General features: G+C 35.3%; 1 long non-coding RNA gene across 1 annotated transcript; it reads left to right on the top strand.

Annotated features, from left to right (window-relative positions):
• The first annotated feature begins 757 nt into the window (after positions 1 to 757).
• Positions 758 to 9,433, top strand: LOC149799098 (uncharacterized). Its single transcript, XR_016420870.1, has 2 exons — positions 758 to 873; positions 8,591 to 9,433. It is a non-coding gene; the product is annotated as an uncharacterized LOC149799098 (long non-coding RNA).
• The last annotated feature ends 6,184 nt before the right edge of the window (positions 9,434 to 15,617 follow it).

The following is a 15,617-nucleotide window of genomic DNA, read 5'->3' as shown; positions in this document are numbered from 1 at the left end:
GATCATGGCATTATCTAAATGGACATCTAATTTTCCCATACCATTGTTACATAGTCAATTAACCACACTCCGTACTCCTTATTTATTTGTAAAGAAAAGCCTTTCAATGTGAATTTTTATCTTGCTGTTTATGTGTGAAAAAAGATAGTTACGAATTCATTTTATATGGCTAATTTTTTTAAATAGCATCTTTGGTGAATGCATTGATTTGTATGTCCCTACTGAATATGGAATATAGCTGTTTGTCCGAGCGTGTCCTTCGTTTGTTCATTGCCCCACCCACGCAACTAATCCAACCAACCTTACATGTGAATGAATCCTATATAAACGAATAGCAACCTACTTACAAGAAAGAATGAAGAAAAAGGCTATCTCAATGAATATGAAGTAACTGCTATGGCGCTGTAGACTGGTTTAGCACAAAATAGTTTGAATCTTGCGGCGTGAAATATCAAACAGATGCCCATGTATTATTTCTTTTTCTTCAAGAAGTGCTAATAGTGACCCCTGCTCATAGCTCATTCATCTAATCAGTTCACCCTGGCACCTAAACTTAGCTGGTTTATCAGACCGAAAGTAAGAACCATCAAACGTTTATCAGCTTGGTTCGTTTGTCCTTTCAATAAAGAACAAATGTGTTGACTTGCCCAAAGCTGGCCTGAAACACTTTCCACTTGGCAAATATTTGCGAAAGTAGTAATTGATTATATGATTAGGAGAGAATATTATTGTAAGAACCGGAGACGGGCAATGTATTGCGTTTGTAACTACAAAAGACGGCAACATTGGTTGGATCTGGGTTAGCTTATATAAAGTGGTTTGTAAGTGAAGTGTGTCCACGATTGCCTTCACTTGGTTCTGATTGCAAACCAGGTATGTTTGTGCATGTGATTACATACACACACACACACACACACACACACACACACACACACACACACACACACACACACACACATACGGGGTGGGGGGAACAACGTTTTAAAGATTTTTAAAAAATATTCTTATTATTTATTCCAGACAATAACATAGCACTTTTTCAGTTTTAATTTTTATTACAAGTTTGCGTATCGATAAATACTGAATATGAGAAGTATTTCAAGCTATTTCAAGCTACATCCTCATTTGGTACACAATCTTCTGTAGCTCCTAAATATGTAACAACTTTGCCCCCTTATTTTAATAAAAAAAATATTTTTCTTCTACTTTTTATTCTCACTTATAAGTCGAGCCAAACTGCAAACATCAAAGATCATTATCTACCGTAACATAATGCGCCTGCAGGTCATAGTCTATGTTTTTGTTCTACTGAATTCTCCTAACAAACAAACATATATATATATATATATATATATATATATATATATATATATATATATATATATATATATATATATATATATATATATATATATATAGTGTTGATGTGGCCTCAAGCTGTGACACTGTACAGACTTGTTTGTGCTGACATGTCATCAATCTCAGTACGTACTTTTTGCTTTTTTTTAGCATTGTTCTGCATTTCTGAAACTTCTCGTTATGACTGTATTGAACAAAATTAGGCCGGTGTGCGTTTGATGCAACATACGTAATTGGTGACGAAGTCGCCATGGGAATATAATAGCACTTTCCAGACACCCAAAATGATTATCTTGTTGCTCGCGCTACAAGAAGTTTTCGTACGTCATGACATCACTTTCTAGGTATCGTATGTCACATAACATCAATCTCAGTGTTGTCGAGTGACGTCAAATAAGTGCGGTTAACTTACGTGTTCAACGTATATACTTGAAGTGAAATGGATGACAGTTTTCGAATAATAAAATATACGAATCGCTGTTAGCAGCTATTCTAAGCATGTCTTTTCATTAAATCGGACAGCAAATGAACAGGTTCTCATTTCAGATACAAGATTTTTAGAGGGAATGCATTGCTTTCAATAATAATAATAATAATAAGAAGAAGAAGAAGAAGAAGAAGGACTTTATTTCATGAGGGTAACACAATTCATTGTATGGAACTAATCCTCCTTGTGGCCTTCTATTACATGTATATTTACATTCATAGTACATGTACATAGTTACACACAAACACAAACACACGCAGCATTGATAATAAGCTATATCTTTACACACACACACACACACACACACACACAGAGCATTGATAATAAGTTGTCTTTACATAAACACAGCATTGATAATAAGCTATATCTTTACACACACACACACACAGCATTGATAATAAGTTGTCTTTACACGCACACAGCATTGATAATAAGCTATATCTTTACACACACATTATTGATAATAAGTTGTCTTTATACACACACAGCATTGATAATAAGCTATAACACACATACACACCATTGATAATAAGCTATATCTATACATAATGAACAGAAAATTTAAATGAACATGATCCAACTAGGTACACTGTGTATATACAATACAAAAGTAGTGTGAACAAACTCGAAGGTTAGTGAATTTATAATTTAAGTTGTCATGTATTTGACAAATCGAGCAGGTTCCACTTTTCATCCATTGAAGTTGATTATAATTAAATGCATTTGTATTTTACTTTCTCTAATTTCCTTTGGTATTCTGTTCCAAATTAGTGATCCTGAATATTGAAACAATTCTTAAGGAGGGAGTTCTTTATTTGGCTTTAGGATGGAAAGGTGGTTAACTGAAATTGATCTAAAATTGGGTGGGTTGCCTTGTTTTCTAGCATGAAATAATTCGTTGGGATATAATGGGGCCATAATCTTTGAAGCTTTGTGCATAAGCGTAACCTTTCTCAAAAATATTTGTTGATTTACTATTAACATTTTAATATCATTCATTGCATTTGGGATGTTTTCAGCATTTTCTAAGATGAGTCTGCAAGCTCTTTTTTCTGTAAGTGGAATAATTTGTGAATATTCTTGTCAGAAGTGTTTCCCCTGATAACATTATAGCATTCTAGGTATGGTTGTATGTAGCATTTGTAATATATTAATACATGTTTAGCTGATAGATATGGCATTGTCTTGCCAAAAAATCACAGACATGAATTGACTTTATGACATATGATTTAAATATGTTCATTCCATTGCGAATTGTTCTTAACTATCACAACAATAATTTTGTCACGTGTAACCATTTGTAGGCAAATTTTATTCAACTTAATATTCAAATTATTATTTTCCAATTTTGCTCTCTTTTATTTGGTTGTAATCATTAATATTTTAGTCTTGTCTGCGTTTACTTTCATGGCATTTTCCATACACTTAGAATCAATTCAAAGTAATGCTATCTGAAGGCATAATTCTAGGTCTGATTTTAACTGCTTGGAATCTGATAGTGTGGTATAATTTGCATATAAGTCGGTAGATGGAATACGGTTGCCTATTGTCAGTGCCAGATCATTTATGAAAATGAGAAAGAGAAGTGGGCCTAACGTTGATCCCTGTGGTACTCCACATGTAATTGGTTCTTCTTTAGAAAAACTGCCATTTCTTTTGACACACTGTTTTCTCATTGTTAAATATTATGTAAACCAAATATCGTTCAATTGTTACATTGATAAATGTTTAGTTTATTGATAAGAATATCATGATCAACAAGGTCAAAACGTTTTCGAAGATTAACTTGTACGGATTCAACTAATTTCTTTGATCTAAAGCAGTAATGCATCTATCTATCATGGGGACCCAGGAGTGTTTTATTATGAATTATAGTTTATAGGGTATGAACATGTATTTCAAGTAGTTTGGACAGAGTTGGTAAGATAGATATTGGTCTGTACTTATTGATATCTTGCTTGCTGCCAGACTTATGAATGGGGGAATGAGGGTAACTTATGCCAATTTCTGTGGCTGGGGAAACACTGAGGTGGAGATGCTTAGATTTCTTAAGTTAGGTTTACAAGGTCAAGCAATCATTATATAATCATCAAGCAATCACTACATAATCATCAAGCAATCATCACATAATCCTCAAGCAATCATTACATAATCATCAAACAATTATCACATAATCATCAAACAATCATTACATAATCATCAAGCAATCATCACATAATCATCAAAGCAATCATTACATAATCATCAAGTAATCATCACATAATCATCAACCAATCATTACATAATCGTCAAGCAATCATCGCATACTCATCAAGCAATCATTACATAATCATCAAGCAATCATCACAAACTCACCAAGCAATCATTACATAATCATCAAGCAGTCATCACATACTCATCAAGCAATCATTACATAATCATCAAGCAATTATCACATAATCTTCAAAGCAGCAATCATTACATAATCATCAAGCAATCATCACATAATCATCAAGCAATCAACACATGTTTCTGTCCAGACCCTAAATATCAACTACGCACTGAGAGTTGCAGTGACTCAATGGATAGCTTGCCGGATTAGCGACAGACTGTGCGGATTAAAATCCCACCATCACATCTGATCTGGATCGATTAATTTGGCGCGTCCCTGGGCACGGCACTTCACTTCGATTGCCTCTGCACGATACTGTACCGTGAAACACCAAACGAAATCAAAGCTACGGACACAACACTGCCTATGTGTGACTTCACGGTGGCTCGTGATTTTTTGTGGGGCGTGGTGGGTGGTGGTGTTTTTGTTGGTTTTCAGCTGCACTTTTAGCACACAACTGGCTGTATCATGCCGAGGAGATGAGAGCAACGTGCCTTTCCCAAGGACACACCAGACACAGCTGATCCACGAGCCGGGTATCGAAACCAAGACCCATGGATTATGAGTTCAACGCTCTACCAACTGAACTCCCTGCTTATGATGACGAAGTGGATAAGCACGCAAACATCTTTGATGTTCTTGAGGCCAGATTAGTCAGAAAAGGAGACAGCGGTCACCTTTTCCGGCTTCGTCGTCAACATTGCTCAAGTGTTGGCTTAATTTTTTAATTTTGGTAAATTTCCAAAATCCCTTAAAAGATTCTCATCGTACTTGGCATGAATCATTATGTTGTCTGGCATGTCAGCTTAATCCTTTAATCTGGAGGCCAGGATAAACGCATTTCAGCGCAAAACGATTAGGGACTATATCTCAAACATTTATTTCTTAGTCTAATTCAACATGGAAACTCATTTGCAAGATACACAGATGGAGAAGATATCGGTCACGTGAGAGATCTGGTTTTGAACAACAACAATACTGCATTAAAGATAAGCAAACAATGGTGTATCAGTTATGACAAACAACCATTGGATATGGATAGGAAAATATAATGCCACAATAGCGTTCATTTCAATAATCCTTTACATTTTGCCAGGAAACTGGATACTTTCTTCTTTTTTTTTAAAGAAATTAACTTATCTCTTTCCTAATTTATATCTTCTGAAATGCTAGTTTTGCAAGCATTTTCATTCTTGTAATGAAGATTTTTTTTAAAAAACATTAACATATGGTGCTTTTAAGAAATAATGCCCTGTAAGAACCGTTTATAATTCTTTATTCTATTAATACATTATCTTATGATCTGGTTTGAACTTTATTGCTATATATTGATATCCTTAATTTTAAGAAAGTAGTGTTCCCTCTTAAGAAAGACGCGCATACACTGACAAGTATCAATTCCTCTTATGACATTCGAACAAGTATCTACCCCTCTTAAGAAAGGCATGCATATATTAACAAGTATCAATTTTTCTTAAGACACATATATTGACAAGTATCGATACAGCTTAAGAACGAGACGCATTCATTGACAAGTATCAGTTCCTCTTATGACACGCATACATTTAAATTTTGTAAAATGTTGTATGATGAAAATGATAATTATTATAATGTTATCTTCGATTTTATATATTTAGCCTGGCATAGTATATATAAACTATAAGGATTTTTCCACAAAGGTATGCAATTTATCTGATTATAGAAACACTCAAATACCACGCACAGTATCAACAATAGATTATATTTTATAAACAACTCGCAAAGTAAACAAAAATACACGTCCAGAGTTGAAAAGTGATGTAGTAGAAAAAAAGTCCTTATCTTCTACATACTGAGATCAGGCTTTTTAATCTTTATTGTTTAACATTTTTACCACGAACAAAATCCCTGCGATTTTTTAATAGCAAACAACTGTAATGTAAATGTCATGATCATTTATAGTTTTTATATTTTCCTGACATGGCCACTTTCCACGCTACTTCCAAATTTTTTTATTAGACAATGAACTAAAACCTAATTAATCTTCAGATTAATATTTATTAAATCAAATAGGTAAATAAAATTTTAAATAATTATTAAGATATAATATAGAGCAGTAATTGTTTCTCAGAATGAGAACCAAAACGTGAGATGCCATATCAGACAATACGACTAGATTAATAAAAATCAAACAACAAAAGGGACCTTCGATGTCCGAGTGATCCAAGGCGCTCACCTTTACCAATCACACATCTCAACTCATAGTTTGAGTCTCGGCTAGAACAATGTGGGTATGTGAGAAAGCTTGCCAGTAGCTTCCCGCAGTTCGTTGGGTCTTCTCGGGATCTTCCTCTACCAAATATACTGGTCACCATGGATCGCCTATCATGTGATGAAAATGGCGCTAAACCCAACAAATTAACTGCCTTTAAAACCACATCACACGTACAAATCTTAAGTAATTTTAACTTTGTTCTCTCTCTCTCTCTCTCTCTCTCTCTCTCTCTCTCTCTCTCTCTCTCTCCAACTAAAGGATGCATATAGAGAATTTAATCTTATTTAACTCTTCTTTTTTGTGTGTTCATTTGTTTACCACATACAGTTAGAATTTATTCTTCAAGTTAAGTAACGTTACCAAATGTTAGAGGTATGACTTGCCTTTCGTGTGAAATGTTTTTAGAACCTGTATCTCTTGAAGTTTCATTTTTACATTATATTTTAATTTCTTTAATCATTTAGAATTACACGCCGGTTAAAAGAAACTCACTTTTTATGTTAGGAATGTTATGAATTATTACGTCATTCAACATCGCAGGTAGTTGCAGATCAAAGTTGCCTGTGTAAACAACAAACACTATACAGGTGGACTTGTTTCTTTTCATTCAGTCGATCAATATCTTCTGATCTCCGACGTTACTAATTTTGCATATATTGTCAATAATTACCGACTCGAAACTTTTGAGTAAAAATCGATTTTGCCAGGACTTGATTAAAAACTATATTTGCTTTTCATTTTATTATAACTCTTGATACATACACGTGCAACAAGGACGCGGTTAGAAATCAATTAAGCAGTACGTAAATGATATACTCAAGTAAAAATTAGAAGTAGACATATTCTATCGGCCAAAACAAATTTTTTCTCTGGGACGATAATTAGCTATTCATTTTATGTTGTTATTTCTTTCATCACCAAGGGAAAAGGCCGAATTCAGCCACTTTTTGTAAGATTTGTAAAGACCTATATTTCCGTGACCAGCGTTTCATTTCTACTTGCATAATAGTATATTTCGCATTGGCTCATTGCATTATATATAATTACATACTATTAATACATTTAACTAAAATATATTATCTGTGAAGTTTCGTCTGATATTAAAAAGTTGTGTACTTTGTTCACTTTTGTGAACTTGGAGTACTCAGAAAGAACACTAGTTGTGCTCTTCTAATGCACAGACAATGCTTCATAAAGAACACAAGTTATGCTCTGCCAGTAAACAGGATGTGCGCTTGAACGATGCAAAAATTGCGTTGCTAGTGAATCTGAATTTTCATAGTTGGAAGATCCAAGTTGTATACTGCTGTTATCGATATAAGAGTGATGCTCATTTAAAAGACATAGTTGTTCGCTGCTGCTACTGAATTAGAAGTATTCCTCCGAGGAGACTAACATGAACTGCTAGTTAGAAGTGCTCCTTGGTGAACAACGATTAAGAATTGCTCTAGTGAACGAAAAGTGCTCCTCGCTGAATACTAGCTGTATATTGCTTGTGAACTGTGGATACTTCTCAAAGAACACGAGTTGTGCATTATCAGTAATCTGAGAGGTCTCCTAAGAAGATGCTGCTTGTTAGGCACTACTATAGAAACGAGGGTACCTGTACTGAGGTACACTGCAATCGGACTGACGGTACATGTCCAGAGGTGCACTGCAATATGACTGAGGGCACATGCCCAGAGGTGCACTGCTATAAGACCGAGGGTGCCTGCCCATTGGTGCACTGCAATATGAATGAGGGTACCTGCCCAGATGTATACTGCTATATGACTGAGGGTACCTGCCAAGAGGTGTAGTGCTTATAAAACTCATGGTACCTGCCCAGAGGTGTACTGCTATGTGTAAAGTTAGTAAGAAAGGAATAACAAACAGCGCTATGAACCTTGCAGAGTCCTGCCATATATTCATGGTATTTCGTTAGTAACTAGTATACAATATTTTGTTGTACATTAGAATGTACTACCCATCACACCACACCACACAAATTTCGATACAATTCGCTTCATGTGGTAGAAAGAGTACATACGAAGTGTACTTTCTTTGAGCTTGGAGTGTATTAACTTTGGATAAGGTTCAACTCTTTACACTAAATAACGTTCATGTATATGTTTTTCAGCAGTTCCATTAGCACAGCGGTGTGAATAAGATAAACGAATCTGTATTCAACTACACGTCAATCATAATATGCCAATTATGTGGACCTGCCCTGGGAATCCGAAATGCAGGAAAGTGTATCTCTACGCAAGAGGATTGAAAGCCCATATACCATCATGCAGGCATGCGCAAAGCAAACGAGTTCGCAAGAAACGTGAAGAAATTGAAACTATTCTGACAATCGTTGAATTTGTGGAAGACAAACAGAAGGGAAACATTACAGTGGCACGACAAAATATACCAACCTTCAGGAACGAACCTCCCGTATTTACCAGAATATAACGTAAAGGTGTACTAAAAAGACAAATATTTAATTTTCAAATCCACCTTAAGTGAGTGTTCTTATATTTGCATATACATTGCAGGTGCAAATCATGGACCAAACCAAAACTATATCAGTGTCATGTTATTTTACTCCTTGACAAGATCTTCACAATCGAAAATGAAAAGAACAAATCAAAAGTGCATTTTGAAAAAATAAAACGTCCACAAAAGATTGCAAAAATAGGATAGGAAGAGATTGGTAATATTTCTCTTGACTGATTCAATCAGCATTTACTCACAATGACAAAAAAAATTAAGAAAACATAAGCAAACATGTAGATGATGTATTAGAATCAAAGAATAGCATATGTGTTGCATGAAATAAAGCCGATGTTAAAAAAAGAATATTTATTAAATCAGGACCAAAAATCAAAGTTTCATATCGTTATAAGTCATTATCTGCTCAAAACTTAAACTTTTGTCAACCAAAATCAATAGAACATAATGTAAAAAGGCGAATGAAATAAAATGTAGAACTTTTTTTTAATCAATTTTTTGTATTCAGTTTTCTGAACAAAAGAAAGTCCACTATCTCTCTGAACAACAAAATAAAAATTGTCAAACAGCCCCCTATTGCGTGGTACATTGTACATCGGTCGAAAATTGTGGAGGCAATTACCCTAAAAAGGATACCTTGTAAGTTTTATATTGATTTGATGCGGTTGCTTGCCGCCACATCCAATGACCGTCACAGAACCGAAACACATAAATATCTGCTCGATACGCCAAGGTGTAGATAGGGTTATCACATCGGAACTTTAGCTAGCGAAGATGTTTATATAACAAATCGTATCCTTGTTTTCCTTACGTTTGTGACAACTAATTTATACAATCCTAAATCCTTTTCAATAGTTATAAATGAACAAGCCAAAAATAGTAACTCTACCAATAGTTTTTATCGACGTCGACATCATTAGCGCGATAAACCAATTAAACGTCGACTATATGTAGTATGAGAATAGTCGTGGAATCGATTTACATGGAAATATTACTTGGGGGTCAGGCGGAAATCCTATATTACAATAGTTCATAGGTTTACATGGTAATGTCACTTTGGGGTCAAAAGTGTTAATATTCAACACACACACACACACACACACACACCTACCTTTACAATGCAAAACACAAACCTCTACTACCCCAACACACCCCATATAATTCAACATATTTGAAATAATATCCAAGCAACCAACCCCCACTATCCATCAACCTCTTTTTGATTACAATCCAAACAGACCTTACTATACACACCTTACTATACAGCGCAGCATTTTGATCACATTCCAAAACACACACCTCTACAACCCAAACGGGGGCCCCGAGTGGCCGAGTGGTCTAAAGCGCTCTCCGTCGCGGATCCCTGCCATATCACCTCTGTCTGCGTAGGTTCGAGTCTCGGACTCGGTCAATGTAGATATGTGAGAAAGCTTGCCTGTAGCTTCTCGAGGGTCGGTGGTTCTTTCCGGGGTTTTCCCGGGTTCTTCCTCCACCAATAATACTGGCCGCCATGTATAGCCTATCTTGTGCTGAAAAATGGCGTGAAACCCTATAACAACAACAACAACAACAACAACCCAAACGCACATCCCTCCAATCCAACGAAAAGGGTGTTGATACATATACGTTTACACAAACATAGTATTACTCACAAGGCTAGGAAGTGTTTACAGACACACTACTATAACCTCTCGCACATACAAACATAGAATCAGACAGAAGAGAAAATGGGTAAAATGGGTTTCAAGTTTTAGTTGTCAACAACAAACATACACAAACACATGTATACACAAAATATGAAACACAAATTGTTTGGCCAGCAGGATTAGTATATCTCTTTTGTAGTGAGCTGGGTGGCCCTGAAAAAGACAGTTGGGGTTTGTTAACAAATGTTAGTTATCACATACCTTACCGCTTTATAGTTCTTCTCCTCAAACATTTTTGCGCTATTGGTCCATACACCAATACTCTCTTCAAACATACCCGCCTCAACCTAATTTCTTCTCTTCCATATCGCTTTGTCCGTACTCTTGGTCACGGCCCATGATACCTTCACGTAGACTACGTAGTCTAGGTTGAAAAGCAGGTTAGAAATAATGGTCGATGACTATACATTTTTAACCACGTCTTGCACGAGTTGTCTTGAGAACAGGGATATCATAGTTAGTTGGTTGTTTGAATTTTGTTCGTTTCTCTACAGATACTGCAATGTACAACTCCTTTTTTGTTGTGTGTCTTTGCGCACTAATTAGGCAGTAGTAATTAAAATGCCTCCAAAACAAGCAGAGGATCGGTCGAAGGGTGCCCTGACTTCCCGTTGCATCCTTTCTGTCCGTCTCCGTCTCATCTTGCCCTTCCAGCTATCTGTAGCCCGACTCCTCCTGCCCTACCAGATGATACCTTGCAACGTTTTGTCAAAGCTATGCCTAGTTGCTTATTTTTGTCGGGCTGTCCCTTAACCTAATGCCAAAGATACGATGGTTGCATATCCGATTTGAATGTTTATGAGTTGTGAATTTTGCTCGGAAGAAAGTAGTTTGTACTTTTTGTGTATTCTGAACACTTTTTTTTTTTATTAACCCCGTAATAGGTTGACCAATGGGTCGGGGAACCATCCCAGGGTCACCTTACAATCAAACATTTCTGGTTATCAGATAATCTAGGGATAATAAATATAATCTACAGAGAAAGTAAAAAAGAAAACACACACACACACGCGCGCATATACACATGCATATGGCACACAATCTAGGTGACATGGCCTTTGTGATATTACAATATTTTGTTCCTGTTTACCATCAAGTCCGAGACAAGTTAAATGTTCATTGTTGAGGTCCATTTTTGAAGAAATTGGTCCTCTTTTTTATTTACCTTAGCAGTGTATTTTTCAATGTTCTTATGCATTGCAACTATTTGCTTAAAAGCAAAAATAGAAGGATTTTTCATATTGAATCTGCAAGTATAAATATAATATTTTGCCAAAATAAGCAGAAAATTACCCAAACTGTCCAGTTGTTCACTTCCTAAAAATGTTTCTTTTTTGAACAGATGTACAATATTTGGGCAAAAAGGTGCAAAAACTTCAATAAAACGGTACCAAAACTGTGAAGTAATACTGCAGTCATAAAAGAGATGCTCAATACTTTCAGTTTCACTCTTACAGAAAGTACATTTATTGTCATCAAATATGTTAATTCTTTTAAGAAAATCATTAGTAGCGATTATTCTATGGATTAATTTAAAGTTAAAAGAGATCAACTTGGTATCCTTGGTACAGCATTTTGCCCGGCTATATATATCAGACCACTCCTCACTACTTATATTTTTATTAAATACTTGCATCCAAGCTTCTTGCTTCGCAGTGTGTTGCCTTTTAGTTTCCTGTAAAAGATCTTTGTAAACAAACTTGAGTGAATCTTGTTTTCACAAGTTCGTTATTTTATCCTCCTGCTTATCAAAATTATTATGTACTAGGTGGTTTTTTATGGCATCTTGCCATGCTTTAGGAATTCTGGATATTAAGGAGAAGTATTTCAAGAAATCATCGCTTCCAGTTTTTTGTTTTATTATCTCAAAAGGTATTAAATTACCGTGATCATCTGCTAGATCGTTCAGAATTTCAAAACCAGCTTCTGTCCAGGATTTGTATTGATAAATCATTTTAGGGGGGACAAAATTTAAAATACTCATGGATAGATACTCGTTAGGACTTTTTGCGGTTCTTCTTTCCATTTAGATACTACCAAAATTACATCTCTCCAAAAACTGTTTTTAATGAACTTACTAAATTCTTCTCATTTCCTTCTCCCTAAATTCCAAATATCCTTTTTATTTCTGAGTATAGTTGTATTGACTAAGTTCTGCCACGTTCCATCTTCCTTTTCCAGCAATCTTTTAACCCATCTTATCTTAATATACCTAATGAATGAAAATATGTGTATCATATTTAGTCCTCCCTCGTTTTCTGGGGAAACTAGTATATCACGTTTTATTCTCTCTACTTTTCCACCCCATACAAATTTAAATAACGTGCGATTTAGTTCTGCTTCAACTTTTGCTGATGGGTTAGGGAGTGCTGAAAAAAGATGTATGGATATGGGCAGAACAAGAGTCTTTACAACAATTACTTTACCAACTATTGACAGATGTCTTTGACTCCAGCTTGCCAGTATTCGTTTTGCCTTTGTTAGTTTCTTCATGTAATTAATTTCCACCATCTGTTGTAAATCTGGAGAAAATTCTATGCCAAGGAGTGTAAAGTTCGAAGAGGACCAAATTAGGCCCATTTCGGGACATATTCTTTCATTAGAAAATTTCCTGTTTCCAATCCAAATAGCTTTTGTTTTTGTTATGTTACATTTAAGTCCCGATAATAGAGAGAAACCTTGCAAGATATTCATAGTTGTTTCAAGAGAAAAACTAGATCCATCAAGAAGAATAAAAGCGTCATCGGCATACTGACCCAATTTATATTCACAGGCGTCAAAGATTACTCCCCGTACATCCACGTTTTGCTTTAAAGTTATAGCTAAAATCTCAACCCCAATGATAAACAAATAAGGTGCAAGGGGATCTCCTTGACGACATCCTCTTTCAAGTCTAAAAAAAGATGACACATGTCCATTATTTATAACACAACTATTAGAGTCATTGCAAAACAGTTTAAACCACTTACAAACGGAATCACCAAAATTAAAAGATTGTAGAGCTTCTTCCACAAAGATCCAGTTAATTGAGTCAAAAGGCTTTTTCGAAATCTATTAACAATAATAAACCATATCTGTTTTCATTCTCAAGTTGGTCCATGATATCATATAATAGTCTGGTGTTTTCTCCAATGAATCTACCCTTCATATATCCTTTCTGAGTATCGCTGATTATTGATGGAAGAACCTTTTTAATCCTAGCTGCAATTGCTCCCGAAGCAATCTTATAATCAGTATTTAAAAGTGATATAGGTCTCCAGTTTTTAAAATATCTTCTGTCTTTTTCCTCCTTTGGTAGACAGGTGATGACTCCTTGAGTCTGAAAATCTGAAAGTTTTCCTACAGTATATTTCTGAATACTTGATTGTTTTTCCAAAAGGTGTAGGAAAGAGGTTGGCTTAAAGTAGTCGATTGATTTCTGTGATCTTAATTTTGGGTTTCGCTACACCGTTTCTTAGTTATTTAGAAGCGTGCCAATACATTTTTTTCTCAGAGCCATACAGTTCTAGTCTGCACAGGTCTTTCGTGGGTCAGATTAAAAGCCATGTGAAGTATATATGTTATAGATCTATAAGTTGGTATTGGTGCTAAATGTATGCTACAAATTCGGCTGCTGTGTTTGTTGGAGGTCTTGTTGGGAACCATGAAAAAGGCTCATTCACATGATGCAAGATAGTTTCGTTTGTTAATGAGATTTACCCCATAGTCAAGGATTCTCCTTTTTATTTTAAGTGTAGCGGGGTTCTGCCAAGCTCACCATAAGCATACACGTGGAGGTGGATTTTTAACTTTTAGCACATATTTTCTCTAAATGAACCCGTTCCATCATATCCGTCCTTTCAAAACCCCAGATCTCAGCGACATATGTGAGAATTTGGACTAGTGTCATATTAAAAATTTAAGCTGACAGTCAGCAGGCAAGTTAAGATTTAATAATCTTTTCTTAAAGAGAGCATTCCTAATTTGACTAATTAGGTTCTTAATTTCCAGCAAATATCTACCATTCTCCGTTAGGGTCACCCCTAAATATTATTATTTCTGACAATTCAAGTTCCGAATCTCCCAATTCGAATTTAACACTTTTTCTGTTTCTACATTTCCCAAAAATCATAATTTTTCCTTTTTTTTAATTAATGATACATTTAAATTTTTGGCAGTAATTAAAAGCTATGTCATGGTTTTGTTGTATACCTTTAAGGTTCAACAGTATCGACTGCATAGAGCAAAACAAATAGTTCTAAATATCTCACTATATCTCTGTCAAGTAAATCAACTGTAATGTCAATCACAATTCGAGCTCAAAAAGCGATTCTCAATGTCAATTAGATACAGGGCAAGTCATACAGGAGAAAGGTGTTCTCCTTGTCTAACTCCTTGACTACAAGTAAAAAGGCCTGATTTCCTTCCACTTTGGAATATACTAGACTTTACATCCATATACATATTCATTATCACATTGAGTTTTTTTCACATTCATGCCAGTGTTAATCAGTTTTCTCCGTAAGCCAACTCTTCCTACCATGCCCAAAGCCTGAGAAAAATCCACAGAAGTAAAAAACAATGGTTTGTGTCTTCTGTTTAAAAGATCTATTAAGGAATACAAGACAAAATATTATTAGTTGTGGTGTATTCTTTACGAAAACCTCACTGGGCCTAGGATAGTAAGTTGTTTTCTTCTAAATAAAGCGGAATTCTATTGTTAAGAAGAGCGGTAAATACCTCACGAAGACAACCTAGTAGAGTAATTGACCTGTAATTGGTAGGGTCTGTCAAGATACAAGTGAAAAATAAACTCAGAATCATTTCTCGATTGTTAGACTATTGCTATTTCGACTGTATATGAAGACTTGTTCTTGGGAAAAGATCACCTCAAACGCAAAAGGTTATGTGGATATAAAGATTACCATGCCACGACTTTTGTCCACAGTGTTGAAACATCTTCCGTGGAAGGAAGTCAATGAT

This window comes from Sinohyriopsis cumingii, chromosome 5 (assembly GCF_028554795.1).
Source record: "Sinohyriopsis cumingii isolate HCF-2022 chromosome 5, ASM2855479v2, whole genome shotgun sequence".
Taxonomy (NCBI): Eukaryota; Metazoa; Mollusca; class Bivalvia; order Unionida; family Unionidae; genus Sinohyriopsis; species Sinohyriopsis cumingii.
The sequence above is the reverse complement of the archived record's forward strand: the minus strand, read 5'-3'. Positions and strand labels throughout refer to the sequence as shown.